The sequence below is a fragment of the Ctenocephalides felis genome, unplaced genomic scaffold (genome assembly GCF_003426905.1).
Source record: "Ctenocephalides felis isolate EL2017-DRISC unplaced genomic scaffold, ASM342690v1 CF-g0.4_SCAFFOLD_01604, whole genome shotgun sequence".
NCBI lineage: Eukaryota > Metazoa > Arthropoda > Insecta > Siphonaptera > Pulicidae > Ctenocephalides > Ctenocephalides felis.
In genome coordinates, this window is record NW_020537758.1 from 45468647 (window position 1) to 45482610 (window position 13964).

General features: G+C 31.5%; 2 long non-coding RNA genes across 3 annotated transcripts in view; both read left to right on the top strand.

Annotated features, from left to right (window-relative positions):
• LOC113372345 overlaps positions 1–10056 on the top strand; it is a 38424-nt gene extending 28368 nt beyond the window's left edge. Inside the window, exons 12-13 of the long non-coding RNA XR_003366757.1 lie at positions 9887–9956; positions 10019–10056. This is a non-coding gene — a long non-coding RNA (uncharacterized LOC113372345). The remainder of the gene's footprint in view (positions 1–9886; positions 9957–10018) is intronic.
• On the top strand, positions 7784–9666 carry LOC113372348. Of its 2 annotated transcripts, XR_003366761.1 has the most exons (6): positions 7784–7890; positions 8648–8653; positions 9163–9294; positions 9359–9428; positions 9489–9559; positions 9622–9666. It is a non-coding gene; the product is annotated as an uncharacterized LOC113372348 (long non-coding RNA). The 2 variants fall into 2 exon arrangements; XR_003366760.1 differs by lacking the exons at positions 9359–9428; positions 9489–9559 and having other exon boundaries at positions 9622–9641.
• Positions 10057–13964: the final 3908 nt, after the last annotated feature.

The window sequence follows — 13964 nt, forward strand, 5'->3', positions numbered from 1 at the left end:
ACCCTGGCGCGAAGTTTTGCTTTCCTAATCCTATCTACCTTGAAGAATTGCGACAATTTTGTTCTTGGCAATTCTGTACTTTTTCATCATAATTTTCAGTATCTAACTAATTCAAATGATATGAAATGCAAATATTTTGAGCCGGTTTGAACACTACACTATTCTTTGAGCACTCGAGAGTGCACTTGACTAGATTTTCAAGTCTTAGGAATAATAATCCCTAGAATATAAGTATATAATTACAATATAACAATGGTCATGCGATATACATAACAAACATATACAAACAAATTAAGCATATACAATACGGTAAATGTGCATATAAATAAAATAAAACTCAATGGTAAATTTCTCACTTACCATTGTGTTTTGGTAAATACTTTTACATACTTTTAAATTTTCACTATAAATTTTCATATAAATATGAATATTGAGTACTGTATAAAGAGTAATAAATAGCAAATAGTGAATTCAATTTTCAATATTCAATTTTCAATAGCCAATAGTATTTAGTTCTTAGTTAATAGTGATAAGTGAATAGTTATTGTCAATAGTTAATAGTTAATAGTTATAGTTTTTTTTTAATTACAATATCTGTTACCAGGGCCGTGCCTGGGTACGTGGCCGCCTGCGTGCGAGCATATAAATGCCGCCCTTAAAAATAGCATAATAGGAAAATATTTAATATGCTCTCACAAAAAAATTCGACTTTTCAAGTCTTTCTGAATCGTTTGAGACCAAATTTTAAAAAAAAGTGTGTACATGAGCTCAGTGGCGCATTAAGCTTTCTGCCGCCCTAGGCCCTATCCGTTCAGGCGCCCTTTTTAATAGACAAAATTTTACTTTTTTAATTAAACAATTTATCTTATATTATGTAGATATACTTTTTAACTTTGCTTTGGGTAAGTTATAGTAATTGCAAAAGAATCGAAAATGTTTTTTTTATCTTCACGTTTCAAGGCCCTCTGAACATTTTGGTATACTTCACTACAAAATTGATACGAAGACGTTCTGATTAGGTTTTCGCTAAGGCTGGTCTAGCCGTTTCGAAGATACTAAGCAAAAAGTGCGAATAGAAATCAGAACCTTACACCATGTGTCACGTTTCAAGGCCCTCTGAACATTTTGGTGTACTTCACTACAAAATTGATACGAAGACGTTCTGATTAGGTTTTCGCTAAGGCTGGTCTAGCCGTTTCGAAGATACGAAGCAAAAAGTGCAAATAGAAATCAGAACCTTATACCATGTGTAAGGTCGTATTTTTGTAGAAAGTAAGCCGACTAGATCCATCCATATTTCATTACTTCATTATTAGAAATTATCTACTAGGGCTGACTTATTACAAACTTCCCGAAGAAGCAGTTTGTTTGAAAACTTAGAGTTTTTTTTGCAAAGCAATGTTAACAAAATTTGTACTTATTATTAATATTCTTAAAAAGTACCTGATAATTTGATGTGCGTATGTTCAATGATCATTTTTTACCACCAATTGGCATTCCCTTCACGGGTAAGTCATAGTAATTGGAAAAACGAAACCAAATTGGCAGATATTTTAGTTTAGGTTCACTTTTATAGATGTCATTTTAAAGAAAAAACTAGTGGGGTGCATGTCATCGTGCCTCAAGGTAAATTGCTGGAACTTCCCGTACCATAACAAAGGGACCGATTCTGCCGCAATGTTATGATAAGGTCATGTTATGAAGAATTTTCCATAGTAATATAGACAAAAGTTATGCGGTTGGTGTTCAGTCAGGCGAATTTCTCAGGTTTTTTGATGCAAAACAACACCTAAAAGCCGCACAAATGTCAAAAAAACGATGTTAGATAAGTGTGTGTTTCTGATTCCTCTTAGATAACATACGAGTGACGTTGCAGTTTATGCTTAAAACGCCGGAATGAACAGCAAATACATGATATTTTGACAGCATTCAGTATGATTCATTCGCATAATGTATGGGAGTCGGAGCGTAATATAGCTATGCCGTAACATTTCTCTGTTATGCGCAGAATCGGTCCAAAAATATTCAAGGAATATTAAATATTTTCAAATAGATTATTATAAACACTGTAGCATTGTCTAATATTTATAAGAATTATATAAACAAAATTGCAAAGTTGAAATTATTTGTTTAAAGTATATTAGAACTTTAGTTAGAATTCAAATTAAAATCTGAATTATTTTCAATATACAAAAATTTTTTTTTTGAAACAATTTTGAAACAATTTTTTTTCCAAAAGCAATTATTTTGTTAAAACAAGTAGAAGGTTTTTTGAATCATTCAAATCGGACGCTTAGTTCTCTCAAAAACTGCCATGTTTTGCACATTTAGCTCTGTATCTCCGAAACCGCTGGACCTGCCAAAAACTAATCACTCCTTCTCCCCGTCATTACAAATTGAATTTTTTTTGGATCATTCAAATCGGATGTTCTGATCTCTCAAAAACTCGATTTCTATTTTCTTCCCTTTTTGGTCTGTATCCTCGAAACGGCTGGACTTGCCTTTGCCAAAAACTAATCAGCACTATCCCTATCTAACCCTATCAATAGGAATCGAATGCTTTTGAACCATTCAAATCGGTTGATCCGTGCTCCCGAAAACGTGGACAAAAAATTGTATCCATACATACATACACACATCTATTTTTTCCGAGGTATGCCAAAATGTTCAGAAACCTTCAAAATCTCGAGAAGTGTAAACATTTTCAATTTCGATTTTTGGACGATTACAATAACTTACTCCAGAGGAAGTTAAAAATATATACGAACAACGAAATAATTAAATTATCATAAAATAACAATTAATATGGTATGTTAATTTCCGAACTAAAATATGAAACTATTTAAAACCATATTAAGGGTTTTGTATGTAAGATTCATCTTAACTAAGTTGCAAGAAATGAACAGAGCTTCAATATTTTTCCCAAAAAAGCTTATCAATTTAATAATTTTTATTTTAAAAATTATAAAATTATTCATTTCTTCCAAAAATTTTATTTTATTTTTCCCAAGAAAGCTTATCAATTTGATTTTTTATTTTATTTTAAACATGATACATCAATAAAAATATTAATGAGGCGCCCATGAATAAGTTTGATTAGAAAACGAATAACATTCTATCTCACAGAAAATTATCGAGATCAGGATCAATGCTTAAAATAAATTGCCGTGACAATTTTTCGGATTTAAAATTTTAACATTCTGAAAAATTTGCCGGGTAATCCAGCATTGCATGAGTCGATTTTTGACTTTTTGCAAACGTTTTCTCAAAAACGGTTAAATCCATTTCAAAACTTTAAAAGTCATTTGATGTTACTAGATAATGACAAGCGCCTTTCAGTTTTGTGCAACAATCGGCCAAGCTGTTTCTAATCAACAGAAAAATGTAAAATTTTTCGTACATGTATTAGCCAGAAATCCTGCATTTTAAAAAATCAGAAACTGTTCAAAAGATATCAATTGAGGATCGTGCTGATTTGTTTTAAGAGATCGGTCGGATCGTTTCTTCGTATTGAATTGTTAAATATTTCGTTACGATGATATTTTTAAAACTTTATTGCCGATAGTGATCACGGTCTCAAAAATAACTAAATATTTCGACACTATGGTAAGTTGTTTTAACTTTTAAAATATTATCAAAGTTTGAAAAAAAGAGCAGCGTGAGTTTTTACGTGAGTCAAAATTACATCTTTAGTCGACGTTTCCTTAAACATGCATAATCCTTTTTAAAAATCAATTTTTTTTGTCCACGTTATATATAGCCTACATTCGTGAATCGATTTTGAAAATTCAAAAATTCAAAAACCATTACAAACGTTCTATTTGAGAATCGTGCTGATTAAATTTTTACAATGATCGACGAGTCGTTTCTCAGTTATTGATTAATAAATTTCTTTGGCAATTTTGGAACCTGCTTTTAATGAATATACTACAGTTTGTTTCTTGTTCAATAATATGTAACTTTTAAACTATTTATAAAAAATAACTAACATTTTTAAAAAATTTGTACAAAATTTAATAATCTGCGATAGTTTTTCACATTGCAATGTACTCTTGAATTAAAATATTTTTTATATTTAAGTGGATTATTTACACATGTTGGAGAGTTCACGCAACTTGCCACTTACACCAAGTTTATACACTTAAAAATTATTTGTGAACAGAGCTTAGAGTTGCCTGTTTTTGATTCGATCTGTATATATTTATAAAAAAATCAACAAATGTTTTCTATAAACAAATGGAGTAATCAATTTATCACCATTTTTATTATTAGGCTAATCACAATACCTTTTATGAGACAGCAAGGAGTCTTTCTCTATCATGACTCAAAAGAGTTAGATGCGAAAATTTTAAGAATGCCATTTAAGGTAAATATTTATATATATATATATATATATATATATATATTATATTTTATTTACATTGTATTTCTTCGAAGGGTGGAAAATTCAGTGCGATATTCATTCTGAGAAACGGATTACAACATTTACAACAGAATTTGAACGCCCAACTTCTGAGGCAGCAATTGTGGCTAATAGATGAAGTTGAACTCAATGTTACCTTACTAAAGTACAAGTTTGATTTTAAAGCAAAACTTGTTGATACTTTAAAAGAGGTAAGGCCTCTACTGATCGAGAGCATCATTATTTAGAATTATTCGATTTGAAATTGAAATTTTGTTATTTAGATGGGCCTGCAGTTGAGTCCAACTACGTCCTCAGTCCTCACTGCCTGGTATTGCAAGAGGGCTATCGCCACAGGAGATACATTATCAATATAATATCTGGCATAATGCAAAAGGCTGGCATTGAAGTTAGCGAGTTAACGAGAAAGGAAGTACAGTATATGCTGCTACAGGTAATGATGTATATTAAATGATACATACACAGGCACCCTGTATATGTCTTTTCTTTATATGTGTATAATATTACATTTTATTCTTTAGAAATTGTCCTGACCAATAAATTTGGCAACGATCGCGAGGTATTCTTCTCGGCAACAAGACCTTTTACGTTTTTCATTCAAGACGAGACAAGTGGAACAATTCTATTCACAGGAGAAGTTTTAAAACTTCAATTGATTGATTGATTAGAAACTAGTAATGAATGAAAATAATCAAAAATTGTTATTAATAATATATCTTCATTTTGTTTTTCATCTTATTGTCTTACAATAAGCATCTTAATAATTGAATATCATAATATACATTACATAATAAATAATGAGAAATGTATGGGTACTAGCAGTCCATGTATATAAGGTCTACGGTTAAAACAGGTAAAATAATAGGAGGGAATTAGCAAAGCGGGCGCTGGGGATCCCTGGTAATAATGTGTTTTAAATTATTACTAAGAAAAATGTAATTAAGATATTATAATTACTAAAAACCTTAAAAATTGTAGGCAACATTATTGGAACAATTAGAAAAAATCCAAGGTAGTATTGTACTTTTATCGCGGATACTATATATTATTTTTTTCTGAATTTGTTGTACCGTTTAAAAGACTTTAATTTCCAATTTAGTGTAGAAATTGAGACTCATCATTTTATTTAAAGCAGTTAAGAACATTTAACATCACTTATATTGATGTATATGCATTTTGGTGTGAAGAGTAATTTAAAAAACATATTTATTATTTTTAGGTAAACTGTAAATATAAGTAGAGGATTGTAAAAAATTGTAGACGTGAGTACAGGACAACGCCTGTTGGATTATCTAGTATACATATTAAAATTTAATTAATTTTTTATGTAATTTATTTATTGACATCCAGGTAGAATTTTCTCAACGTTGTATTCTCCTCAGGAAATTGTTTTCTCCATTCGCCTTTAAAGTAACTTGTAACATTGGGGACACACTGATTCATAATGGCAGCACTATCGTATTTGGTGACAGTACCATCACTGTTATTTTTATTTATTCCATTTGTGAAATCTATAGATACGATATCCGAGTCGCAGAACATTTTGGCAATCGCGTTGAAGCGCTGCCTTGGCTGGATCATGTGGGAAATGTAGATCCTGGTGTCGAAATCTAGATGGTAGGCAGGATTCTTGGCCTGGAGGAATAAATAGTAATAAAAATATAAATAATATTAACAACGTTTGAATGTATTCAACCTTTAGTGAATCTATAATTTTTCCTGCACGTTCCCCGTTGCTCTGGTAACTATCAGGATAGGAGAGTAGTCTCAAAATTTCCAACTTTTGTCTGATATTTTGGCCTGCAGTAATATAAATTTGAGAAATATATAATTATCTTTACAAGCATAAAAAAGCTAAAGTTATGCAACGTGTATTTAAACAAGATTTTAAATTTATGTATAGCATAGTATTACAGTGTGTATATATTTACTTGCGTTCTTATATATACCAAAAACTTTATAATGTTTGTGATGTGTATGTGTGTGTGTGTGTTTCGACATATATCTAGTATGGTATTTTCACATTTCTAAAAATAAATTTTTAATTTTCTATATTTTGAAAATTGGTTTTATTTTATTATGAACACCATTTAAGCTGTTTCAAGAATATTTTTATAATTAACAATTGTATACATAATTTTGAATTGTGTAGTTTATTATTATATATTATGATCGCAGTAAATTTAGATTTGAAAATTGTTTGATAAATGAAAATTTTGTTTAAACTTTTGTTTCATTGTAAAACTTAAACTAACTCATAAAATCAATATGTAATCATATAGATTACTGTAATAATTTTTTTATAAAATTAGTCTTAAGTAGTTATAAAATAATTTTTTATTGAAATACACTTGTAAAAATTGTTATCAATTAAAATAATCATAAAATGTAAAAAGTAGTATTTATTATATGTCATTCATTTAATTGTTTTTCAACTTCGCAAAGGAGTGGTTTGTTTTCACTAGATAATTCAAATTACTTATTTTGTATTTTCTCACAGAATGTCATTTGATTTTGATTATTTAAAATAAACGAAATTTAAAGAAAAATGTTATATTAAACATTTTTTTAATTAATTTTTTTTTTTTGACCTCGGTTTGATTTTATTATATTTCAAAATATTTAACCAACTCTACTCTCAATAAGTACACAGTAAGACTCTTTTGCGCTAACTTTGTTAGTTTACAAATGTTTGTGACTAGTTTGTATCATCATTAGTAATTTTATTGTAAACCAATAAGTTAAAACTTGAAAAAAAATTGTATGTTTGTATTTATATAATATTTACTGCTTCACGAGTTGCAGGAATGTAGAACTAAATTTTTTATCAAAATTTAAAAGCAATTCCACTAAACTATTACCATTTTAATAGAAAATTGCTTTTGTTTTTAAATTTCAAAATTATTCATGTATATGAGTAATATATAAATAAAACAGTGAAAACTTGTCTGTATATTTAAAAATGTAAAAATATTTAACAAATTTTATACCTGAGAAAGGAAAAGCAAACAAGTGTACTGTAAAACACAGGTTAGTAAAAGAAAATAAAATTTATTCTACACCAAATTTATTTATTTCAATAACCAACGACTAATTCATTGCAGTGTAAATGTTTAGAGAGTTTATTAGAAGAATGGAATATCGTTATTTAATTTATAAAACCCTTATTGTTAAAATTGAAGATTCAAATAACGTCGTTTCGATTTCAAAACAGAAGAGACGTTCGAGTTTCTGAAACGCCATCTTCGACCGAGCGAACGTGCACGCTCTGCAGTCGCACGTCTACAAGTCTTTTGCACATCTATGCTTTGCGACTATAGGAGTTGGGAGAGGGAGTTGTCTATGGAGTTGTCATTGCTAGAGTTCATTTCCATCGTGGCGATTGCTGGAAGAACACAACGAGACGTCGTCGAACACGGACGAGCGGGCCTGACCCTTTGCTGCCTGTGGAGAACATGCGTCACCTGGTACGTTGTACTTGTGCTAATTATATTTCTCTTTGCGGATTCACTCGGATTTCATTTCGTGTTTTCGAGTTTTAAGATGTTTTAGATTTAATTGAAACCTTTTCTCATTGCTGTTTTTTTGTTTTGGAAAACGTGTGCTCGATTTATGTAGTTTTTGCTCAAGTCGTACTACTGTCTAAGACGTACGCCGGATACATTTTATCTAATTATTTTATTTACTACATACTATTATTTTGTTGACTGAACAAGAGTTCACAATTGAATGGCTGGCGGTCATTGTGCAGAAGAAATAATCGAAAGTGATAGTAAAAAGTTGTGAAAGTAAAAAATGACTGTTAATTCATTTTGAGAATTACTATGAGTACATTTATACGGATCGTTTAATTTGAAGTCTTATTTACATCATTACCATCTGCTAATTCACTTCAATTTATAGATCAGAAGTATTGTGTAAATTGGACCACTATCATCATGTCATTAAAAATGTTAAAGCAAAATTACTTTTCGATGAGAGCCATTTTTTATTTTAAATGCATAATTTTATTTCTTTTACTTGAAAAAAAGTTACAATTTGAACAACAAATTGACAAAGAATAGTTACAATTTGAATGGATATAAAGATGCAAATAAAGACTATTCTATGCTTCGCTGGAGCGCTGCATAGCACACAAAGACAGCTTTGGTGACGCATCAACAATTACATTTAATAATGTATGTATAATCGACTAAATTCATAAATAATTTGTGTATTTTGCAGGTGCGGGTAGGTTTGCGTTTGCTGCTACCAGAGTCTTTCAGTTTTTATACGAACATTGTTACTGTGACGCTCTGAATGTGGTATTTATTGGAATTGCATTTGGCACGAATAGATTTATTAAGCGATGATTTTGTTCAAGATATTAATTGATCAATACTTTAGTTGTCACTATAACTTTTAGAAATTTACAAAATCATTAAGGCATTGAATTTCATGATTCGAATGATCACGATATGTCTTGCATGTGGGTTAATTTATTAGTTGGGTAGCATCAGTAGTTTTATTATTAATAATAACAAATACTAATACACTAATCTATTTAACCATTGAAAAATAATGTGGTCGTTTGAATCATTTGAGATTATGCAATGTGGATTTGACATATTACATTAAATTATTGACATATTAAATTTTAATTTTCACTGTTTTCAATTAATTTTAATGCATTTCATATAAAACCAAGTGCAATTCTTAAACTGCTAGTAAATTTCTACATTCTATTTCTGATCATCAAGATGAAATCACATGGATATGGAGGCCACAAGATAACATATCAAGCAAATTGTTGAGTATCGAATGGCCAAGTATCGAATAAAATTGAATGCTGACTCACTTCACCGGGAATCGCTCTGAAAATAATTTAAAAAGTACGTTTCAATCCATAATCAGTATAAATGTGAACAATAAATAACATGTTTGTTTTTTTTTCAGATACTTTCAACCACTGCTGCTCTGCTCACTGACCCCTTCACCAGGAATCGCTCTGAAAATAATTTAAAAAGTACGTTTTAATCCATAATCAGTATAAATGTGAACAATAAATATGTTTATTTTTTTTCAGGTCTTTTCAACCACTGCTGCTCTGTACACTGACCCCCTTCACCAGGAATCGCTCTGAAAATAATTTAAAAAGTACGTTTTTATCCATAATCAGTATAAATGTGAACAATAAATATGTTTATTTTTTTTTTCAGGTCCTTTCAACCACTGCTGCTCTGTACACTGACCCCTACACCAGGAATCGCTCTGAAAATAATTTAAAAAGTACGTTTTAATCCATAATCAGTATAAATGTGAACAATAAATAACATGTTTTTTTTTTTTTCAGGTCTTTCAACCACTGCTGCTCTGCACACTGACCCCTTCACCAGGAATCGCTCTGAAAATAATTTAAAAAGTACGTTTTATCCATAATCAGTATAAATGTGAACAATAAATAACATGTTTATTTTTTTTCAGGTCCTTTCAACCACTGCTGCTCTGCTCACTGACCCCTTCACCAGGAATCGCTCTGAAAATAATTTAAAAAGTACGTTTTAATCCATAATCAGTATAAATGTGAACAATAAATAACATGTTATTTTTTTTCAGGTCCTTTCAACCACTGCTGCTCTGCACACTGACCCCTTCACCAGGAATCGCTCTGAAAATAATTTAAAAAGTCGTTTGTTATAAATTTTTATTTTTTTCAAGGTCCTTGCAACTACTGCTCTGCACACTGACCCCTTCACGAGGAATCACTTTGAAAATAATCTAAAAAGTATGTTTTTATCCAAAATCAGTATAAATTTGAACAATAAAAAACATGTTCATTTTTTTTCAGGTCCTTACAACTACTGCTGCTCTGCACTCACTACTTCACCAGGAATCTTTCCAGAAACATTTTACCAGGTATGTGTTTATCCATACCAGCATAAATGGAAACATTCCTAAAATGTTTCTTTCTTTTTTGCAGATCTTCTCGATCCAACTATTACTGCCCTGAAGCTCTAACATGTGAATGACTCGCAAGTGGTTTTTTTTAATAACTGCCTATAATTATGCATGATTAACTTAACTCTTATTAACTCAATAACATGACTAACCTCACTAACTTAAGCAGTTATTATAAATACCACTTGTTGAGTTTTACTATGAAGATTTTACTGAGGTTGCTTGGAAGACGGGGGTGAATGATTAATCAGGTAATTTATTATTATAGTATATTTTATGAAACTTGTTACTAATTCATTATTTTTTATAGGGTAAACGACAACTTCAACCCAAGTGGTAAACTCTCAAGTTGCTCACGAGTGAGAACAATCATTTCATCTACTAATTATGCTGTCCGTCCGTCCGTCTTGTCACCAAAGAAGATGCCTACTGTGATCTACTACTGTGATCTATTGAATAGTTAAGTGCTTAGATGTTAATGAAATAATGAATAAATATATTGCATTTGATTTAATTTGTTGTTTTAATTTAATTATGAGCCACTTTACGGCCAAATTACATTATGCTGTAACGTAAGTTACAAAAAATATTTAAACATGTCTAAATTTTAAATTTTTTTTGTTATTAATAGGGATACTTATTGAATGCACTTTTTTAGTGTAGACAATTGTGTAGAACAGCTTCTTTACTGTTTGGGTGTTTGCAACCATCTTGCCGCATCTTGGTTAAGCTCTTTATACCTTTGCTTTGACTCGGTAGAGAAACGCGTTGATAATAGACTTTGTTTTTTTGCAAACCCCTATGTTAGTCGAGTGCCTTAAACATTTAATACGCCAGACGACCGATGTTTCCTTTTGTTTAAATATTTTACTTTCTATTATTTCTTTAAATGGTGCACTCTTTTTCTTAGCTATAAATATCACTTAATTTAATGTCATACTGTGTTATTATATATATATAACATATATATATATATATATATATATATATATATATATATATATAATACAATTAGACAAATATTAATGTATTTTAGTCATTTTCATTACTGCAGTTGTAATAATAAATTAATATAATTGTATTATTAAATACTGTGTTACATTAAGAGTTTTGAATAAAACTAACTGAACTTTATTTGGAGTGTTTCATTTCACACCATTTTCAGTGATATATATTAGAAACACACCGTACAGGTACAGATATTTAAACTGATAAGCTAATGTTATCATAAACATTAATATACTCATTAATTCGTTCGTCGGAAAGGATTTAATATTTTGAATAAATTTCATATATTATAATTTTTGTAATCTAATTATATCATGATCAATAAAGTTAATGTAGTTATAACTTTGGTCATTTTAAATAGACTAATCTATGGTTTTTCACTCATTTTAAACATGTCAAAAATATTAACATTTTTCAATCACTTTAATCTATATTTAACCCATCTATAGTTGAAATTACTAAACCTTATGGTACAAGAAGATTGAAACGACAATGGCCTTTAGACTTAATCTTAGATTAGGTCTAATATAATATTATTATAGTAATTGTTAAACTAAGAAGATCTCATTGGAGCTATTCTTAGGCATTGCTCTTAAGCATTGTCATTTTAGCTCAAAGGAATCTATGTATTTCTGATTGCTAAATAAAACGAGTTAAAAAAAAAAACTTTATATTATTATTTAACCCTTAACTTACAATTTAGATTCCAAAATGTCGGCCCAAAGTTGTTCAAGCTGGCGCGGCGTTGTGACTATTTTCTCTCATAGTGCACGGTATATCACAAAAATAAATATAATTTTGTGTTTTATAGTTTCGTATAAAAAAATATTTTATAACTTGCATTCACCATGCCCGAAATGCGAAGGATTTGCTTCTTTCCCGAATATCGTACATGGGCTATGCCCGTAATATTCACTTTTGGCCTTGCAATCGCTCGCGGGCTCTGCTCGTCATTTTAAGTTAAGGGGTTAAAGTCTTAATTAGTTCATTTTAATTAATATACTTTGAATATTGGTCAGTTTTACTTAACTATAACTTATAAAAAAAATTACTTAACTATAACTTATAAAAAAAAATTACTTAACTATAACTTAAAAAAAAAATTAAGTTCTCAGTCTCGTGATATTTTCTTCTTTTGCGCAAGAATATCTTCTTCATTATTAATATATCCTCATTTTTATGCGCGTAATTATTACACTATATACATTAATATTCCTACCATATTGACGCAACCATCTCCTACCTTACTTTACACTACCCTACCTTAACTTTACACTACCTTAACCTAATACTTACCTACGTTAAGAACTGATACTATTACTTTGCTTACCTTTACCACGTCTCGAACCTGCTACCCTCTTCTCTCCAGCGACTCCCACCTCCTAACGCGCGACGCCACGACGATCACATTAGTAAACCGTTGCAAAGTAGATGATATTGTATATTTTAAACGAAAAAAAACTAACAGGTCATATGGCCAAAAAAAGTTGATTTGTGTGGCCTGTGTTGGCGTAATGGATAGATTGGTGGCATCGTACCTTAAAGGTACCGAGTTCGAATCATACCTCAGGACAAAAAAAGAGTATTGTTCACGTTGTGGTATTTATTTAGTGTTGAATAACACAAAATTAATATTTAGATATAACAAACTAACAAGTCATGAGGCCAAAAGAAAGCGTGAAGGACGTGGCCTGTGCTGGCGTAATTGGTAGAGTGATGGATTCGTACCCAAAGAGTGCCGAGTTCGAATCGTACCTCGGGACAAAAAGTGGAAAGCGTGGAAATTATTTATTGTAAGATAGCACAAAGATAAAATTTAGATATAACAAACTAACAAGTCATGAGGCCGAAAGAAAGCAGAATCGATGTGGCCTGTGCTGGCGAAATTGGTAGAGCGATGGATTCGTACCCAAAGAGTGCCGAGTTCGAACCATACTTTGGGACAAAAAATGGAAAGCGTGGAATTTTATTTATTGTAAGATAGCACAAAGATAAAATTTGGATTTAATAAACTAACAGGTCATGAGGCCGAAAAAAAGCAGAATCGATGTGGCCTGTGTTGGCGTATTGCTAGCGTGCTAGCTTCATGCCAACAGGGTACCGAGTTCGATTCATACCTCCGGACACAAAACGCAAAATAGCGTGACTGTTGACGCTGTGGAACGAGGTATGCACGGAATCACATCCGTTCGAATTTGAGACCCCAGGTATGCTCCCTCGATCTCGATTGAGAGGAGAGATACGCGCGAGAATCCCGTGTCATCCCCTAATGAACCCCGCAGCAGCCCCGAAAAGGGGCGAGGGGGGATTATAGGGGGGTGTGGGGTTCGCGAACCCGCGACCCTGTGGTCCCGCCCTCGAAAAAGGGAGAGGCGGGACTATAGGGGGGTGAGGGTTCCGCGCGACGACCACCACTGGGTCGCGCCGGTTGAAAAGCTGGGTGCGTCACAGGTTGGGTCGGTGTGCGAGTCCCCGGAGCACCCTCGAGAGCGATGATGGGGATGTGGGGTGAGGAAAATGCGGTGACGAGGAAAAAAGGGGTGGGAAGATATGAGGAGGAGAGATAGGGATGGTGGGAGAGAGATAGGGGAGAGAG